The sequence below is a fragment of the Balaenoptera borealis genome, assembly GCF_965194805.1.
Source record: "Balaenoptera borealis genome assembly, chromosome: 16".
NCBI classification, from domain to species: domain Eukaryota; kingdom Metazoa; phylum Chordata; class Mammalia; order Artiodactyla; family Balaenopteridae; genus Balaenoptera; species Balaenoptera borealis.
The window spans coordinates 34,895,445-34,917,050 of NC_138872.1; the positions used below are offsets into that span (position 1 = coordinate 34,895,445).

A 21,606-nucleotide genomic window follows, 5' to 3' on the forward strand; every position below is an offset into this window, starting at 1 on the left:
GGGCTGGTGAGTGCTGGTTGGCAGTGATCCTCTGTGCAGGAATCTCTCCACTTTGCCCTCTGCACCCCTGTTGCTGCGCTCTCCCCCGTGGCTCCGAAGCTTCCCCCCTCCACCACCCACAGTCTCAGCCCGCGAAGGGGCTTCCTAGTGTGTGGAAACCTTTACTCCTTCACAGCTCCCTCCCACTGGTGCAGGTCCCGTCCCTATTCTTTTGTGTCTGTTGTTTCTTTTTTCTTTTGCCCTACCCAGGTACATGGGGAGTTTCTTTTTTTTTTTTTTTTTTTTTAATAAATTTATTTATTTATTTATTTATTTATTTATTTATTTATTTATTTATGGCTGTGTTGGGTCTTCATTTCTGTGCGAGGGCTTTCTCCAGTTGCGGAGAGCGGAGGCCACTCTTCATCGCGGTGTGCAGGCCTCTCACTATCACGGCCTCTCTTGCTGCGGAGCACAGGCTCCAGACGCGCAGGCTCAGTAACTGTGGCTCACGGGCCTAGTTGCACCGCGGCATGTGGGATCTTCCCAGACCCGGGCTGGAACCCATGTCCCCTGCATTGGCAGGCAGATTCTTAACCACTGCGCCACCAGGGAAGCCCCATGGGGAGTTTCTTGCCTTTTGGGAGGTCTGAGGTCTTCTGCCAGCATTCAGTAGGTGTTCTGTAGGAGTTGTTCCACATGTAGATGTATTTCTGATGTACTTGTGGGGAGGAAGGTGATCTCCACATCTTACTCTTCTGCCATCTTGAAGCTCCTCCCATTTCCTCTTAAGTCTATGAGTACAATCAAAATCTAAATTGAAACACCAAAGATATGAAAATAAAATTAATAACAGTAAGGAATTCAGAGACACTGATGAATTGAAAACAGGTGAGTCCATAAATAAACAGCCATGGTAAATGTAAATTTAACACCCTGTATGTGATTCTGGAAAACATGTACACACCTGGCTTCATGCTATTGGGCATGAGCTTAAAAAATTTTGGCCCAGATATATAAATCAATGTACTTAAAGACAAACAATTAATAGTAAAAACTCAGAGTTCACATTGGACCTTTGGTTCTCTCTTCAGATGAACTAAAGAGGAAGGTTTGACTTAGCTTTCACAGAACTTTAAAAGTCTTAGATGTAATAGACTTAAGTCTCTTAACATTACTTTGTCAAGTTCAGGAAAGCTGGCCAAGTTAAGCTCTGAGGTACATCTGGGACTGATGTAGTTTTCCCTGAGATATTTGTAGGGGTTGTACATATAAATTAATGAATTAATCATGACAATGTTATAGCACAGAGTTCTAATAGCTCTCCAGTTGCATAGTTCCAAAGTTATTCATTTAAAGTTTTCAGAAGCAATAATTATGGCAAAACAATTTGTAAAATCTTAGTAAAATCCTGTTACATAGTCCTATTGAATAGTACTGACTAAATTTTTTAAAAAAAGAAATAAAATAAACCAATATAAATACTCTAAATTAACAGTTACAGGAAAATATGTACCAAGGTGTAGACTACTTGATGGGTTAGAAAGAGATGAATGATCATATTTAAAATTTGCCTATTAATGAACAGATGTCAATCTGGAAGGAATTTCTCAAGATGATCTACAAGGATTAGACCTTGATCCTCTTCTACTGAACTATTAATACAATTTGGGCAGATGTTCTAGATATCAATATCTTCAACTGTGTGACTCAAGGCTGGGATTTAAATCACTTTCTGTCACAACAGGGCTACACAACAAACCATCCCTTTATTAGATATCTATTGATGCATAAGAAATTATTTAAAATGTTGGTAGCTGAAAACTACAATACTTTTATTCACTTATGATACTCTTGGTCAGCAATTTGAGCTGGGCTCAGCTGGGTGATTTTCCTTCTACCCTCTCCTAAAGTCACTCGTACAGCTCTGGTCAGCTTGATGGTTGGCTGGAGGCTAGCTGGGATAGGGGCCTCAGCATATCCTTGATCTGTATGGCCTTACCCTCCAGTTGGTTAGCCTAGGCTTGCTCACATGGCAACAGCATGACCAAAGAGGACAGAGGGATGTGGCAAGGCCTCTTGAGGCCCATATTCAGAAGTCACACAAAATAAAGGTCTTCCACCTTATTTTGTTGCTCAAAAAAGTCAATAGGCCAGCCCAGATTCAAAGGGTAAGGAAATAGATTCTACCTGTCAAAGACAGGAACTACAAATAATGTGTGGCCATTTAAAATGTAGCACAGTCCTCTCCTTGGCACAATTATTTAGATTGCTTTTTATGAAAAATACACTTACCACCATCTAAGACCACCAAATGTTGTGATGTATGACAACCAACTCTCTAGGGGGAAAAGAGCCTTGATTTGTAGCATTTGCCCATTTCTATGGTATGAATACTACCAGGATGCATAATTTCAAGCTACTGATATGACATCACTGATTGTAAGTTGGGAAAATATGCACACAATCGGCTTTCAAAAGCTCAGATGAGCTGGCCCCAGCACACCGCTGCCTGAAATTCTCATCCAATTACGGCATCAGATCTATGTTCATTATATCAAAATATGCATCTAATCCAGATGTAGATGGGGCTTCTTTAGTGTGACTTTTCTTGATATATAGGTCTATAAAATGATGCATTATCTGCTTTCCATACTCCCAATGCACAATTTTGAAATGGTGACATGATAACTAGAGTAGTCAGTGTCATTCAAAAAGGAGAGGAAAAAACATCACATAGCAGGTACTGGTGCACAGCAATTTATATACTATAGCAAATAGTATCAGGTTTCCCTACCCCAGGAGGTGGCAATAATTCTTGATTAGGATCCTGATCTGCTCTATGAGATTAACTCTCTAGTCTATTGCTGTCCTTAGGTCTTGACAGTACTCTTTGGGTATTTGGGTATTTGGCCCTGCCCTTTAGGACTTTTGCTTTGCCTCTGAGATGTCTCTTTTCCATAACAAATACTGCATATTTCCAGCTGAGGAGCTTTCTCATCCTATTTCTTACTTAGGGGAAATTGAGGGTCCAGAAGTACGTTTTCATTTTGCACTGTCTATGCCACTTATAGATCATGGTGCTGTAAATTCCTAAAAATTATTTTGGTTTTCCTATGTATCAGATTACAGTCTACTTCATTCAACAAAAAACATACCCACAATTCTTTGTGACCTCTTTCTTAGACTTTTTCAGAGCCATTTTAGATTTAGGCTTCTTTGTGATCTTACTCTTAAATTCCTTAAAAGTCTTTTTGTCTAAATGAGAGGGTTTACTAGAAATCAACTTAAATTTTTCAGAGATCTTAACAAAGTGTATTACAGCTACACTATTGGTTTGATATTTACTCTAAGGTGTTTCTTAATTTGAGATTTTTTTTTTTCTGCTGGAGAGACTAGAGATGAGATAGTTTTATTTTCCAACCTATCAAGTCCTGTATTTTCTCTAAATTTTGCTGGCAAATTGAATATCTCCTTCTTTAGTTCATTTCTGTCTTCTCATACATCATTAAATGTAATTTTAAAAGACGTGTTTCTTAGCCATATCCACAAATTCATTAGTACAGTGCAATAAGGACCAGATAGGAATAAGGGGATAGGTAGCAAAATTGGCCATTATGGTAGCTGGTCAGGGCAAAAGAGACATCTACACTGGCTCTTAAAGGAGGAGTAGAAGGTGGTCAAGTTGAGCACAAGGAACACATGTTAATATCTTCATGTAGTTCAAAATAATTTCAGTATGGATTGCTTAAAGATACAGTCTAGTTGGGACTCCACCATGTTAGAATTTGTACTACATCCTGAAGGCCGAAGGGATGGAAAGGTTTTAACAGGGGAAAGACATAATCAGACTCATAATTAGAAAGTTCACTGAGGCATCAGTGTGGAGAGTGAAACACTAAAGGAGGAGAGCCCAGTCAGGAGTCTATGCCAGCCACTCAGGCATGAAGGTATAGGGTAGCCTCAATGAGGGCAATGGCAGTGGCACCACACCAGGACTGCAGAGTGCACGAGTGCCAAGATTTAGTGTTGACATGGAGGGTTTGAGGAAAATAGTGTTCAAGACTTTTAGGTTTCTGGCTTGGGCAACTGACAAGGAGGTGATGCATTTACCAAGAAGGGGCATCCGAGCAGTTTAGATGTGAAACAAAGGAACTTATAACACATCCAACTGGAAATGTCTGATAACAAGAAAATTATGATCTTTCTACTAAAGAATACCTTGAAATCTGAATATACTGAATATCTATCCACAGAGCTGGTCTGGGCACAGTTCTGCCATCAGCCTTATTTAAGAGTCTGTAATATATTAGAGTCCCACAATATGACTATGGGATTGGGACTTCATAAGTCATAACAAAGCATATGTTATACATATAGTTAACAACTGCAAACACACACATACACACACACACACACACACACACACACACACACACACACACACACACATTCAAATGTCCTCTGTCCAGGTATTAAAAGGTATTAATTCAAAATGAAGACCAGGCACTTCAGTCAGATCACCTGGATTCTAATTTAATTTGGCACTTCCCACTATGTGATTTGGTGTTTCTTGTAATGACTCCCTTTTCTTTCTCAGTTTACAATTTAAATCCTCGGTTTTACAAATAGAGCACTGCTATATATCCCACAGCTTGGATAGGAGCTGGCATTTCTGAAGTACACACATTTAAAGAATATATTTACTCCAAGCCACTAAAACTGTATTTGAAGAGAATATTTAGGGATTAGATGACTCACTAATCCTTGTTTAGATATAAGAAACAAGAAGGAGACCAGGAGATGGATAAACACACATTTTACACACAAACATACTCACATACTCTCCCGAGTGAGGAAAACAGAGACAAGCTCATACTAAACCCATATGCACAACAAAAGAAAGAAACGCCTTCCAAACCCAGCAAATGTTTTGCCAGTCTTCAGGAAGGCTAGTCTACCAAGGCCCTTGAGGATGAAAATGAATGCTTCCCAGGCTCACTTTAGTGGATCAAGCAGTTGGCTGCTGAATTGAAAAAGAGAGGCAGGCAGCCATTGTCAAGAGGGGAGAGTAAGTCTTTTTTTCCGTTGTCAACCCAGATGACCTCCCTTCCCCAGTCCTTTCTCCATTTGGTATCTTGGGTCACCAGCAATGGATTTAAGATTTCTACTCAAACTTGCTACTTGTATACAAACTCCTCTAGGTGCAGAAGTTCAAATTCAAAGGTCATTTCATCTGACCAAAGAATAACTAACTTCCCTGGAAAAGTAAAATCTGGCAGCAGAGGCATGGAACCTCTGTCCTGCATCATAATCCACAGTATATTCAGTCTTGCCTGTCCAAGTGTGCCTTCTATGAAGGTGTTCGACAATGAGTTTGGTGATGTCCTACTGACTCTTTGCCTACACACTTTCCCCAGTAGATTTCTATAGGTGCCTCTAGTGTGTGACACTGGTGGTTTTTGTCCCTAATCACCCCTCAGTCAGGGTCACATATCTCAAATTAACTTATGTAGTTTCCTCCGTGCTTCAAATACTATTGCAGTTATGGTTCCTCCTATTTATTGCAAAGCATAAGAAACCCAGCTAAACGTTCAGGAGTACCAGTGATGGGCAGAAGCCAAGTAAATTTCTATTCACCTTCCATAAATATGTATATTTAGAATATTTTAAGTGTTAAGCTTTATACTGTGAACTCAAGCAGTGGTTTTGAAATGGGAGTGATTTTGCCACCAGGGACATTTTGACAAGGGCTTGAAGAATTTTTGGTCATCACAAAGGGTGAAGGAGGTGGGTACTATTCACATCCAGTGGCTAGAGGTCAAGGATGTTTGCTAAATATCCACAAAGTTCAGACAGCCTCCTACAACAAATAATTATCCAACCTAAAAGGTCAATAGCACTGAGGTTATGAAACCCCGCACTGGAGACAAAATGGTGATCCAACAGTGATGTCATCAACTTGTAAGCATGACAGATGCTCTTCAAATGCCTCAGCATATGTAAATTTGCACATCTGTAAAAGTCAGAAATCAGTGTTAAATTGAGATGATGAGTTTCTAATAGAGAGAAGTGACCTGAGTCAGAGGATCATCTAGGAAGACGTGTCTGAGGAAGTCTTGCTTGAAATGAAACCTGAAAGGTGAGTAGAAACCACCTATATGCAAGAAGGAAGGAATAACGTTCCACAGGAAAGGAAGATTGGGTGGGACTACCCTGTGGCAGGAATAAAACAGACAGAATCTGAAGGACAGTGTTGATGGAGTGCAAAAGCAGGGGTGGAGCTTGGCATGGATCGAGTCTGGGAAAGGGAGGCAGCTAGAGCCTGTGGGGCCTCAGAGGTGATGTTAGGGACCTTTAACTCTATCCTAACAGCAATGGGAAATAATGACACTTTGAACTAAAGGGAGGCCGTAGTGATAGTGGATGATCATTCTATATCCACATAATAAGGGTTAAAATGGTCGATTTTATGTTCTGTATATTTTACCATAATAAAAAAAAAAGGTAGCAGTATGTCATTTATGGTATGTAAATGTAAGAACTTAAATGGGTGATCAAATTCAGAAGTTCAAAATAGCCATAAATGTGGGTTTTGAGATAGTGCTGGACTGTAACTTGGTGTCAGCAAAATCACTGCTTTGTGTGTGACCAGTTTCACTTCATTCTCAGTCAAGTGCTTCCTAATCCAATTTAGAGCCATGAAAATTTTTCCTTCTGAATGTCAAAGCAAGGGTTCACTTGAACCTTGTTAGAATTTCCAACTGACGGATTTCCTTTCCCAGATGGAAATTCTTCTAGCTCAAGTAATCTTTCAAGGAGAAAAATGTCTACTATGAAATTTCTTAGGGTTGGGTCCTTTTTCTCGGTATAAAAATATTTGTGTCTGAATGGAGGAGGCTGAATAGTGAACAGAGATAAGACTGCCACCACTTGGGTGTTAGTGACCTTGACAGTCTCATCTGGGGCCTATTACTATATATTATAGCTGTTTCGCGTGATCATTTACATTCACTGGTGCTCAGCATTCCTGGACATCTGGCTTGTTCAAACGAAATACTAGAAGAAATATACATCTTTAATAAAAATCAATAATAGCATTGTTTTTCTTTCTGTTTTTTTTTTTAGCATAACAAACCTTGAAGTATTTAATCAAAGAAGGAAACCTGAGGTTTCTTTATACATGAATACATTTTCCAAACAGATATATTTTTAAAATATTTTAAACCTGTTTGATGCTGTTTTTTCCTTTTTTTTTGAAATAAAATAAAATAAAATATTTTCTTATTTGTAAGGAGAGTGGTGATGGGATTATAAAATTGATAATTTTTTTTTTTTTAGTTAATATAAGCCGAAACTTTGTAACAATCAGTAAGGGGTGCAAACTGAACCTGATCTTTGGAAGATCATTCTGTACTTTATATCTTAGAAAGAGAAGATAATGAGTACTGGTACTTTGCTCTATGTCTTACAGAAATGCTATCCAAGAAAACTTTCTATAATCATAGAAATACTATAAAACATCCTATAATATGTGCTGCCCAATATGGCAGCCAATAGCACCAATGTGGCTGCTGACCCCTTGAAATGTGACTACTGTAAGTGACAAATTAATTTTAAAATTTTATTTCACTTTAGTTAATTTAAATTTAAATAACTACATGTGGCTAATAGCTATTGTATTGGACATTGCAGCTTAGAGTTTTAAAATGTAATTGGAGGAGAAATAAAGGCTGACAATCATTCTAGAAGAGAAAGCTCTTTTTGAACTTTTAAGGCTTGTAGCAATTCATTAGCCACATAACTGATGTCAGTGAGTATTTGTTTTTTAAAAAAACTCTTTAGTTAGCTTTCAAATGTCAATTCATTTTACAAAATGCAATAAAATCTGAATCTGTATTCATGTTATAAAAGGAAATAAAAAAAGAACTTGGTCAACAAGAAATCTATAGGTGCTAATGTTCAAAGTACACGCTCTCAGTCTATAAATCATTATAATACAAATCATAGATTTAATTCACCTGGGCTGAGCATGCAACCCTTCATGGAAGTACATGCATAATCTCAATAAACTTTTACCCTGTAATAATGCAAGGCACAGAAGAGTAAGAGTCTAAGAGATTACTTTCTTATTCAAACTAAAGATCCTAAGAGCAGCCTGTAAGGACGACAAAAAAATTGATTATCATAGGTCCTGATGTTGAAAACCACAGATTTAAACTAAACGATATGTTGTTTTTTCCTGTTGGAATGCTTTCTCTAAACACGGCGACAATATTTCTGTCCATCACATTTTCCCCCACCCAGAGATAAGGAACCCATAAAACGCAGGCTTGACACCCTCGTAGAAAACAGGCATTTGCCCTCAGAGGAGGTGATTTTTTGCTTCTGACTTTGATACTTACACATGTGTAACTGTGTACTTCCTTTCTTCTTTGAACGCAAGAGTTTGCTAACTGGCTTTATGTATTTAGCCACTCTCCACTCTCCTCATGCGTTACAACACCCATTAGTGTGACTCTTCTCTTTCTTGTGATATTTAAGTCCCTAAACCTCATACACAAAACATTAAATGAATGCAGTTTTGGTGTATGTATTAGCAAAAAATCAAACATTTTTGCACCAGGAAGTTCTGAATTGGAATTCTAACCTTCTTGCTTACCAACTGTGAAAATTACTTAATTTACTTAACTTCTCTGAAATTGGAAGTAGAATTGATCACATCTCTGCCACAGTTTTGTGAGTGTATCATTACTAGTATTGGTGGCAATAATAATGGTAGATAACAAGTCTTTATCAGCTCTATGGGGCAGATAGGTTTATTATCCTGTTTTGCAGATGAGGAAAGGAGCTTTAGTAACTAAATTGCTAAGCTTGATTCCAAGCACGTCTGTTGAACTGATAGCCAGAGTGAAAAAGCTGGTACTGTGATCCACATCGTTGGTCCTCAAAACAGGGTAGCTCTTAAAAAATTTAAAGTTTTCAAAACAAAAGTATTTCTAATGAAACTGTACAGTGAGCAATGTAGCGATTGCTCATCTACTCAACACCAAGAACAGCCATACATTTGACATAGTTTCTCCAGATCATGTTCTTTTTGATTTTAAGAAAAATAAAGCAATTAGATAAGATGAAGTCTTCTTCTCAGCCCTCCCCAGCTCCACTGCCCATTTCCCAGAGGTGCTGCCCAAAAATGTCCAACTGAGGAGGAAGTGGGTGAGTTGAATCCAGTCATATACCTTGCTGTGGGGCTGCATCTGTTTCAAGGTGTTGGTTCACATTTTAAAAATTTGTACAAATAGATCTCAAAGGCTAACAAAAGCCCTGCCACTCCTTTTTCTCCTCTAGTGATTGCCCCAAGAAAACTACAATCATTTATTCATATTTCCTTATTTTCACTATTTATGTATGCATAATAAATACATTTTTGTTTTATACCTTTTAAATTTTCCATTAATAATACTATACTATGTGTATCGTTTTCCAGTTTGCATTTTTTATTCTAAATTATGATTCCAAGATTTATTCATATTGATACATATGGATCAAATTCCATCATTTAAAACTGCTTACTATTTGGTTGGTTATCCATTCCCTTATTAATAGTTATTTTGATTATTTGCAATTTTCAGTGTTACTGTGAATAATAAAAATAGGACAAAAATGTAGCAGTCCCCCTTGACTCCTCTCTACCTCAACTCTTCTCCTTCCTTCCCATCCACTATCAACCCATCAGCAAATTCTTTGGGCTCTGTCTTCAGAATGTATCCATGCTAACCAGTGCCATCATCATCTCTCTCACCTGTATTAATGAAAAGAGCCTCTGGTTAACTCACCTCTCTGCTTCTCCACCTTTCAAAATAACTACACACAGCAGTCAGTGACATACATCATAAGACATTTCACTTTCCTACTTAGTACTTTTCTCTACTTTCCCATGTCACTGAGACTAAAACCCAAAGTCATTATCATGATTTACAAACCTTTTCTTCAACGATTTTAATCTTTTATCACATCTGGTAACCATTCTGCTCTAGAATGGCATCTGACTCAGAGCCTTTGTTTCCTACAAAATATCTGCCCTAAATTGCTCTCACTTTTTGGAGGTCTGTGCTCAAATGTCCCCACATCAGGTAGGCCTTTTCTTGCCATGTGTTCTGTAATAGCACCTGCTCAATTTATATTTTCTTGCTATGTCTTCCCCCAGATAAAATTAAGTAAGTTCCTGAAGAGGAGATATTTTGTCTGATATTGATAAATCCCCAGGACCTAGAACAGTCTAGCTTATAATAGGTGATCAATCAGTACCTGTTAAACTAACTAATGGATCAATATTCTTGTGGGTGTTTCCTTATGCACATGTTCAAGAGTTAAGTTTTATAGCCATGATATATACCTAAAATTGAGATTTTTTTTTTTTTACATTGTATGATTTAATTCTAAACTTGTCTCTAAAATAGCATCAATTTAAACTTCAAACAGCATATCTTTGTCAGACTTTTTTAAGCTTGACCAGTTTTACCAGTGGAAATAGTATCTCACTGTTGCTTTGTCTTTTCTCTGATTACTAGGGAGGTGTAGCATCTATTCATATTGGTCAGCATGGTTTACTCAACCACTAATTGCCTGTTCAAAACCTGTACCCATTTTTTTTTCTTACTGGTTTTAAGTACTGTTTTGTATTTTAATTATTAATTAAAATTATTAACACACTCAGATCTTTTCCCAGTACATCACTTATCTTTTACATGTATTCATAATGTCTTCCATTGTATAAATTTTTAAGGCTATTTTCTCAAAGTTTCTGAGGGCTAGGAATCTTGAGGCAGCTTGTCTGTGTTGTTCGGGCTTAGGGGCTATCATGGTGTCACAGTCAAACTGCTGACCAGAACTTCAGTCATCTGAGTTTAACTGAGGCTTCTGCACTCACGCACATGGCTACTAGAAAGTCTTAGTTCCTTTCTGGCTTTGGTTGGATATCTCAGCTCCTTGCCATACCACTCTCTTCATTTGTTGCCTGAAAGTCCTCATGACACATCAGTTGGCTTCTCCCAAATCAAGAGATCCAGACAGACTGAGCCTAATATTGAGCTGAAATGTTTTATAATCTAATTTTAGAAGTGGCATAACATCACTTCGGCTATATTCTTTTTGTCACACAAGCCAGCCCTCATAGAATATGGCATGGAACTAACTACACAAGGATGTGAATACAAGGGGGCAAGGATCATTGGGGGCCATTGTGTAGGCTGTCTACCACAGATGATAACTGATTAGTGTCAGAAGGACTCAGTGATTTAATAGTTCTCTTTTTTTTTTAATGAACACAGAATCAGTTGGAGTAGTGGTTCTCAACCAGCAGTGATTTTGGTCCTCGGGGGACATTTGGCAATATCTGGAGACACTTTTGATTGGCACAACTGTAGGGGAAGGGCACTATTGGCATCTAGTGGGTCGATGCCACATATGTTGCTAAATATACAGGATACTCCCTCACAATAAATAATTATCCAGCATGAAATATTAATAATGCTGATGTTGAGAAGACCTAAGTTAAAGAAAATATAAACAGTATGTATCTTGGTTACTAAATAGATATTTCAGCTAATTCTATTCAAAGGATGATAAACATGCAAAGCAATTTACAATCACACACACACACACACACACACACACACACACACACACACACACACACCCTGCAGATGATTACATCAAACCAAAGAGTTATAACCTGTAGAATACACCATCTATTAAAATAAAATTTGGGAGCATCTCAGGATTCTAGCTAGCAATTATCTATTAATGTTAATTGGGCCAGTTATTGAAAAGGTATAAACTTGAGCAGAAAATATGATATTTTCTCTAATTTCTCCCATAGATGATATTTTTGTGTTTCTTTTCCCTGTTCTGTGTCATAATGTTATTGGGTCAATGACTACACCTCCCAGGCTCGCCTAAGCATGTGAAGAACAGGTATGAGACTGGATGGCTAGAGAAGAGGTTGGACCATATTATTTTCCATTCCCTCCCTTTTCTGGCACCTAGGGCCCTGCCAGGGTGGTGTCACATTAGGATTGCAACTCCAATCTGGCAGCCCCTCTTCTACCACTCCAGTTCTCACCAATTCTTAGTGCTGGGATTTCCCATTTTGGTGCTCCAGATCTTGAGGTAATGATGGATTTCTGCTGTTGTTAGTCACTGAGTGTCTCACATCTTTTGCTGGATCTCTAAATCCTGCCATCTCTCTGTACATAAGCCCATAGTTAAATTTTTAGAATCCCATCTGGAGAAAACCATAATTCAAAAAGATACATGCACCCTGGGATTTCCCTGGCATTCCAGTGGTTAAGACTCTGCTCTTCCAATTCAGGGTTCCATCCCTGGTCGGGGAACTAAGATCCCACATCACATCATGCAGCCAAAAGAAAAAAAAAAAAAAAGATACATGCATCCCAATGTTCATTGCAGCACTATTTACAATAGCCAAGACATGGAAGCAACTTAAATGTCCATCCATCATGAATGGATAAAGAAGATGTGGTATGTATATACAATGGAACATTAGTTAGCTATAAAAAAGAATGAAATAATGCCATTTGCAGCAACATGGATGGACCTAGAAATTATCATACTAAGTGAAGTAAGTCACACAGAGAAAGACAAATATCATATGATATTGCTTATACGTGGAATCTAAAAAAAATGATACATAAGAACTTATTTACAAAACAGAAAGAGACTCACAGACATAGAAAACAAACTTAGGTAGACTGGGGACCCCACTTATGAATGGCATCTAAAGTGAGGACAGTTTTGTGAGCCTAAGTCCTTAACTTGTGGGGTCTGCATTAACTGTGGGTAGTGTAGGAACTGAACAGAATTGTTGGACATCTAGCTGGTATTGGAGAATTGGAAAATTGGTGGTTGTTTGGGAAATCAAACAATTCCTTAGAAGAGTATAAGTTTTATGCTGGTCCATTCACCACTGAATACTTAGAACTAGATCAAGATATATAGATATATATACAATAAATAATTATTTTATAAACCATGGTGGTCCCAGGACAAGCTAGAGAAATAAGTTAGAATAATTTAGGGTTTACTTAGGGAAACATATATTCTAAAAGACTATTATAGTCCATGAAGACTGCAACATCATTGGGAAAGAATTATTTCTTAAATATTCTTCAGTACCCTAAAGATAAAGAAAAATAATCAAAAATAGAAAGTTACAAAGGTATTTCCCATTTATAAGAGAATAGAGTACAAGAATTATACCAAATTTGTATTTGTCCTCAATCCTAGATATTGACATGGGAATTATAGCTGATGTTTTATTTAGACTGGTAAAAGAGGAAGTGGAGGAAAAGAAGCCCAAAGAAGAATGGAAGAAGATGACATTAAATTTTAGTCCTCAGAAAATACAGCATGGTCCACTATGAATGCAACATAGCCATTTATCACTCGCATTGACACTAATGTTGGGTAGCAGAAGACAGAGAAATCCTAAATTAATGTAAGAACAGTTGATTATTTAACACTATATGCTTCTATATATGGTTTGTAGGCTAGCCCTTAACTGGATGCTTCATTTAGCCCATCTGTAAAAACGAAGTAATAATACCTATTTTCCTAGAAATATCCATAAACCTAAATAAACATATCCATAAATCTATTGTCAAAGTATTTTGAAAATCTAGACAAACATGGTTCTAAGAATTTTTTAAATAGATAACTGTAAATTCCTGAGTGAAAATAATTTAGAATTAGATGTTAAATGATGAATATTAAACTTTTCCCTATGCAAAAATCTTCTCTTAAAGAAGCTATGCACCTAAAACTACTGTCCTAATTTTTCTTCCCTTTTATTGCTAGTGTTTTAATAATCACAGAACCTATATCAGCTTTCACTATCCTCTTTTGCTTCCCAGAAAACTTTGTAGATGTAAGTTGTAAGTTCCATTGTTTCCATGTCTCTAAATTTAGTGACCTCTTCCCTTCTCACTACTGGCCACACCATTCAAGAACTATTGTCCTGAAGACTAATGAAAGATATTCCTACCTTGTCATCAGTTTATTCTTGTTCCTAATAATTTTATGTTCTACTCTGGGAATATACCCAGATATAGATGTACCTCTCAGAAAAAGTCACTCCCAATTTTCTATCAATTAATTAACTCATTATCAGTCAATTGAAAAAGAAGTGCCAGACTTTCACTTGTCTGATTCCAGCCTACCTTTGAAAAGGTAGGGCCCTGCCAGGGCCCTACCTTCTTCCCTTTTACCCACAGTCTGGCCAAATGGGCACATTTCTAGTTCTTTAATACTCCCCATGCGTGACTATCCCCATGTCTCTGTTTCTCCCATTCTTTCCACCTAGAAGACTTTTCTCCATCATGTTCAAAGCTGGTCTTAAAGGCTGACTCCTTCTTGAAGTCTTTTCTGACCCTATATAATGATCCCTGAACCTAATGAGAGGGCACCTCGTGCCTTACACTTGCTTAATGGGAGTGTCATTTTCCTTTGAGAGACCGTTACCTGTGTTCTCAAAAGTCAGAATCATGTAGTGACTGAGCTTATGGCCTAGAGTCACTGTCTGGGATGGGAATCTGGCCCAGGTATTTCATCCATGACTGGGCAAGTTACTTAACCTCCCTCTACTTTAGTTTTCTTATTTGTAAAATAGGGATAATAAAAAACTATCTTCATAAAGTTGCAGCAAGGGTTAATTGAGATAATATCTATATAGTTTTTTTTAAATAGTAATTATTATATTTGGCAATTCTTTTTTTTTTTTAACATCTTTATTGAAGTATAATTGCCTTACAATGGTGTGTTAGCGTCTGCTTTATAACAAAGTGAATCAGTTATACATATACAATATGTTCCCATTTCTCTTCCCTCTTGCATCTCCCTCCCTCCCACCCTCCCTATCCCACCCCTCTAGGTGGTCACAAAGCACCGAGCTGATCTCCCTGTGCTATGTGGCTGCTTCCCACTAGCTATCTATTTTACATTTGGTAGTGTATATATGTCCATGACACTCTCTTACCCTGTCACATCTCACCCCACCCCCTCCCCATATCCTCAAGTCCATTCTCTAGTAGGTCTCTGTCTTTATTCCCGTCTTGCCACTAGGTTCTTCATGACTTTTTTTTTTCCCTTAGATTCCGTATATATGTGTTAGCATACTGTATTTGTTTTTCTCTTTCTGACTTACTTCACTCTGTATGACAGACTCTAACTCCATCCACCTCATTACAAATACCTCCATTTCATTTCTTTTTATGGCTGAGTAATATTCCATTGTATATATGTGCCACATCTTCTTTATCCATTCATCTGATGATGGACACTTAGGTTGCTTCCATGTCCTGGCTATTGTAAATAGAGCTGCAATGAACATTTTGGTACATGACTCTTTTTGACCTATGGTTTTCTCAGGGTATATGCCCAGTATTGGGATTGCTGGGTCGTATGGTAGTTCTATTTGTAGTTTTTTAAGGAACCTCCATACTGTTCTCCATAGTGGCTGTATCAATTTACATTCCCACCAACAGTGCAAGAGTGTTCCCTTTCCTCCACACCCTCTCCAGCATTTATTGTTTCTAGATTTTTTGATGATGGCCATTCTGACCGGTGTGAGATGATATTTCATTGTAGTTTTGATTTGCATTTCTCTAATGATTAATGATGTTGACCATTCTTTCATGTGTCTCTTGGCCATCTGTATATCTTCTTTGGAGAAATATCTATTTAGGTCTTCTGCCCATTTTTGGATTGGGTTGTTCGTTTTTTTGTTATTGAGCTGCATGAGCTGCTTGTAAATATTGGAGATTAATCCTGTGTCAGTTGCTTCATTTGCAAATATTTTCTCCCATTCTGATGGTTGTCTTTTGGTCTTGTTTATGGTTTCCTTTGCTGTGCAAAAGCTTTTAAGTTTCATTAGGTCCCATTTGTTTATTTGTGTTCTTATTTCCATTTCTCTGGGAGCTGGGTCAAAAAGAATCTTGCTGTGATGTATGTCATAGAGTGTTCTGCCTATGTTTTCCTCTAAGAGTTTGATAGTGTCTGGTCTTACACTTAGGTCTTTAATCCATTTTGAGTTTATTTTTGTGCATGGTGTCAGGGAGTGTTCTAATTTCATACTTTTACATGTACATGTCCAGTTTTCCCAGCACCACTTATTGAAGAGGCTGTCTTTTCTCCACTGTATATGCTTGCCTCCTTTATCAAAGATAAGGTGACCATATGTGTGTGGGTTTATCTCTGGGCTTTCTATCCTGTTCCATTGATCTATATTTCTGTTTTTGTGCCAGTACCAAACTGTCTTGATTACTGAAGCTTTGTAATATAGTCTGAAGTCAGGGAGCCTGATTCCCCCAGCTCCATTTTTCGTTCTCAAGATTGCTTTGGCTATTCGGGGTCTTTTGTGTTTCCATACAAATTGTGAAATTTTTTGTTCTAGTTCTGTGAAAAATGCCAGTAGTAGTTTGATAGGGATTGCATTGAATCTGTAGATTGCTTTGGGTAGTAGAGTCATTTTCACAATGTTGATTCTTCCAATCCAGGAACATGGTATATCTCTCCATCTATTTGTATCATCTTTAATTTCTTTCATCAGTGTCTTATAATTTTCTGCATACAGGTCTTTTGTCTCCTTAGGTAGGTTTATTCCTAGATATTTTATTCTTTTTGTTGCAATGGTAAATGGGAGTGTTTTCTTAATTTCACTTTCAGATTTTTCGTCATTACTGTATAGAAATGCAAGAGATTTCTGTGCATTAATTTTGTATCCTGCTACTTTACCAAATTCATTGATTAGCTCTAGGAGTTTTCTGGTAGCATCTTTAGGATTCTCTATGTATACTATCATGTCATCTGCAAATAGTGACAGCTTTACTTCTTCTTTTCTGATTTGGATTCCTTTTATTTCTTTGTCTTCTCTGATTGCTGTGGCTAACACTTCCAAAACTATGTTGAATAATAGTGGTGAGAGTGGGCAACCTTGTCTTGTTCCTGATCTTAGTGGAAATGGTTTCAGTTTTTCACCATTGAGGACAATGTTGGCTGTGGGTTTGTCATATATGGCCTTTATTATGTTGAGGAAAGTTCCCTCTATGCCTACTTTTTGCAGGGCTTTTATCATAAATGGGTGTTGAATTTTGTTGAAAGCTTTCTCTGCATCTATTGAGATGATCATATGGTTTTTCTCCTTCAATTTGTTAATATGGTGTATCACATTGATTGATTTGCGTATATTGAAGAATCCTTGCATTCCTGGGATAAACCCCACTTGATCATGGTGTATGATCCTTTTAATGTGCTGTTGGATTCTGTTTGCTAGTATTTTGTTGAGGATTTTTGCATCTATGTTCATCAGTGATATTGGCCTGTAGTATTCTTTCTTTGTGGCATCTTTGTCTGGTTTTGGTATCAGGGTGATGGTGGCCTCGTAGAATGAGTTTGGGAGTGTTCCTCCCTCTGCAATATTTTGGAACAGTTTGAGAAGGATAGGTGTTAGCTCTTCTCTAAATGTTTGATAGAATTCGCCTGTGAAGCCATCTGGTCCTGGGCTTTTGTTTGTTGGAAGGTTTTTAATCACAGTTTCAATTTCAGTGTTTGTGATTGGTCTGTTCATATTTTCTATTTCTTCCTGGTTCAGTCTCGGCAGTTTGTGCATTTCTAAGAATCTGTCCATTTCTTCCAGGTTGTCCATTTTATTGGCATAGAGTTGCTTGTAGTAATCTCTCATGATCGTTTGTATTTCTGCAGTGTCAGTGGTTACTTCTCCTTTTTCATTTCTAATTCTATTGATCTGAGTCTTCTCCCTTTTTCTCTTGATGAGTCTGGCTAACGGTTTATCAATTTTGTTTATCTTCTCAAAGAACAAGCTTTTAGTTTCATTGATTTTTGCTATTGTTTCCTTCATTTCTTTTTCATTTATTTCTGACCTGATCTTTATAATTTCTTTCCTTCTGCTGGCTTTGGGGTTTTTTTGTTCTTCTTTCTCTACTTGCTTTAGGTGCAAGGTTAGGTTGTTTATTCGAGATGTTTCCTGTTTCTTGAGGTAGGATTGTATTGCTATAAACTTCCCTCTTAGCACTGCTTTTGCTGCATCCCATAGGTTTTGGGTCGTCTTATCTCCATTGTCATTTGTTTCTAGGTATTTTTTGATTTCCCCTTTGATTTCTTCAGTAATCGCTTCGTTATTAAGTAATGTACTGTGTAGCCTCCATGTGTTTGTATTTTTTACAGATCTTTTCCTCTATTTGATATCTAGTCTCATAGCGTTGTGGTCGGAAAAGATACTTGATACGATTTCAATTTTCTTAAATTTACCAAGGCTTGATTTGTGACCCAAGATATGATCTATCCTGGAGAATGTTCCATGAGCACTTGAGAAAAATGTGTATTCTGTTGTCTTTGGGTGGAATGTCCTACAAATATCAATTAAGTCCATCTTGTTTAATGTATCATTTAAAGCTTGTGTTTCCTTATTTATTTTCATTTTGGATGATCTGTCCATTGGTGAAAGTGGGATGTTAAAGTCCCCTACTATGATTGTGTTGCTGTCGATTTCCCCTTTTATGGCTGTTAGTATTTGCCTTATGTATTTAGGTGCTCCTATGTTGGGTGCATAAATATTTACAATTGTTATACCTTCCTCTTGGATCGATCCCTTGATCATTATATAGTGTCCTTCTTTGTCTCTTGTAATAATCTTTATTTTAAAGTCTATTTTGTCTGATATGAGAATTGCTACTCCAGGTTTCTTTTGATTTCCATTTGCATGGAATATCTTTTTCCATCCCCTCACTTTCAGTCTGTATGTGTCTCTAGGTCTGAAGTGGGTCTCTTGTAGACAGCATATATATGGGTCTTGTTTTTGTATCCATTCAGCCAGCCTGTGTCTTTTGGTGGGAGCATTTAATCCATCTACATTCAAGGTAATTATCGATATGTATGTTCCTATTCCCATTTTCTTAAATGTTTTGGGTTTGTTATTGTAGGTGTTTTCCTTCTCTTGTGTTTCTTGCCTAGAGAAGTTCCTATAGCATTTGTTGTAAAGCTGGTTTGGTGGTGCTGAACTCTCTCAGCTTTTGCTTGTCTGTAAAGGTTTTAATTTCTCCATCGAACCTGAATGAGATCCTTGCTGGGTAGAGTAATCTTGGTTGTAGGTTTTTCTCCTTCATCACTTTTAGTATATCCTGCCACTCCCTTCTGGCTTGCAGAGTTTCTGCTGAAAGATCAGATGTTAACCTTATGGGGATTCCCTTGTGTGTTATTTGTTGTTTTTCCCTTGCTGCCTTTAATATGTTTTCCTTATATTTAATTTTTGACAGTTTGATTAATATGTGTCTTGGCGTGTTTCTCCTTGGGTTTACCCTGTATGGGACTCTCTGTGCTTCCAGGACTTGATTAACTATTTCCTTTCCCATATTAGGCAAGTTTTCAACTATAATCTCTTCAAATATTTTCTCAGTCCCTTTCTTTTTCTCTTCTTCTTCTGGGACCCCTATAATTCGAATGTTGGTGCGTTTAATGTTGTCCCAGATGTCTCTGAGACTGTCCTCAGTTCTTTTCATTCTTTTTTCTTTATCCTGCTCTGTAGTAGTTATTTCCACTATTTTATCTTCCAGGTCACTTATCCTTTCTTCTGCCTCAGTTATTCTGCTATTGATCCCATCTAGAGTATTTTTAATTTCATTTATTGTGTCTTTCATCATTGCTTGGTTCCTCTTTAGTTCTTCTACGTCCTTGCTAAATGTTTCTTGCATTTTGTCTATTCTATTTCCAAGATTTTGGATCATCCTTGCTATCATTATTCTGAATTCTTTTTCAGGTAGACTACCTATTTCCTCTTCATTTGTTAAGTCTGGTGTGTTTTGACCCTGCTCCTTCATCTGCTGTGTGCTTTTCTGTCATCTCATTTTGCTTATCTTACTGTGTTTGGGGTCTCCTTTTCACAGGCTGCAGGTTTGTAGTTCCCGTTGTTTTTGGTATCTGTCCCCAGTGGCTAAGGTTGGTTCAGTGGCTTGTGTAGGCTTCCTGGTGGAGGGAACTAGTGCTTGTGTTCTGGTGGATGAGGCTGGATCTTGTCTTTCTGGTGGGCAGGTCCACGTCTGGTGGTGTGTTTTGGGGTGTCTGTGGCCTTATTATGATTTTTAGCAGCCTCTCTGCTAATGGATGGGGCTGTGTTCCTGTCTTGCTAGTTGTTTGGCATAGGGTGTCCAGCACTGTAGCTTGCTGGTCGTTGAGTGAAGCTGGGTCTTGATGTTGAGATGGAGATCTCTGAGAGATTTTTGCCGTTTGGTATTACGTGGAGCTGGGAGTTCTCTTGTGGACCAGTGTCCTGAAGTTGGCTCTCCCACCTCAGAGGCACGGCCCTGATGCCTGGCTGGAGCACCAAGAGCCTTTCGTCCACACGGCTCAGAGTAAAAGGGAGAAAAAATAGAAAGAAAGAAAGAAAGAGGCTATAATATAGTGAAGTAAAATAAATCTATTGTAAAGCAAAGCTATACAGACAAAATCTCACCCAGAAGCATATACATATACACTCACACAAAAAAGGAAAAGGGGAAAACTTAATATATCCTGCTCCGAAAGTCCACCTCCTGAATTTGGGATGATTCGTTGTCTATTCAGGTATTCAACAGATGCAGGCACATCAAGTTGTTTGTGGAGTTCTAATCCGCTGCTTCTGAGGCTGCTGGGAGAGATTTCCCCTTCTCTTCCCTGTTCGCACAGCTCCTGGGGTTCAACTTTGCATTTGGACCCGCCTCTGCGTGTAGGTCGCCTGAGGGCGTCTATTCCCCGCCCAGACAGGACGGGGTTAAAGGAGCAGCTGCTTTGGGGGCTCTGGCTCACCCAGGCCGTGGGGAGGGAGGGGTACAGAGGAGGCGGGGCGAGCCTGCGGCGGCCGAGGTTGGCGTGACGTTGCACCAGCCTGAGGCGTGCAGTACGTTCTCCCGGGGAAGTTGTCCCCAGATCACGGGACCCTGGCAGTGGCGGGCTGCACAGGCTCCCGAGAGGGGCGGTGTGGAGAGTGACCTGTGCTCACACACAGGCTTTTTGGAGGCGGCAGCAGCAGCCCCAGCGTCTCACGCCCGTCTCTGGGGTCCGCGCTGATCGCCGCGGCTTGCGCCCTTCTCTGGAGCTCGTTTAGGCGGCGTTCTGAATCCCCTCTCCTTGCGCGCCGTGAAACAAAGAAGCAAGAAAAAGTCTCTGGCCTCTTCGGCAGCTGCAGACCTTTTCCCGGTCTCCCTCCCAGCCAGCTGTGGTGCGCCAACCCCTTCAGGCTGTGTTCACGCCGCCAGCCCCAGCCCTCTCCCTGCGATCCGACCGAAGCCGAGCCTCAGCTCCCAGCCCCGCCTGCCCCGGCGGGTGAGCAGACAAGCCTCTCAGGCTGGTGAGCACTGCTCGGCCCCGAGCCTCTGTGCGGGAGTCTCTCCGTTTTTCTCTCTGCGCCCCTGTTGCTGTGGGGTCCACGCTGATAGCTGCGGCTCGCGCCCGTCTCTGAAGTTCGTTTAGGCGGCTCTCTGACTCCCCTCTCCTCGCGCACCAGGAAACAAAGAGGGAAGAAAAAGTCTCTTGCCTCTTCGGCAGCTGCAGACTTTTTCC

General features: G+C 38.9%; 1 long non-coding RNA gene across 1 annotated transcript in view; it reads right to left on the reverse strand.

Moving 5' to 3' along the window:
- Positions 1-260: 260 nt before the first annotated feature.
- The window catches only part of LOC309612919, a 52,139-nt gene continuing 30,793 nt past the window's right edge, over positions 261-21,606 (reverse strand). Inside the window, exon 2 of the long non-coding RNA XR_014235410.1 lies at positions 261-792. This is a non-coding gene — a long non-coding RNA (uncharacterized lncRNA). The remainder of the gene's footprint in view (positions 793-21,606) is intronic.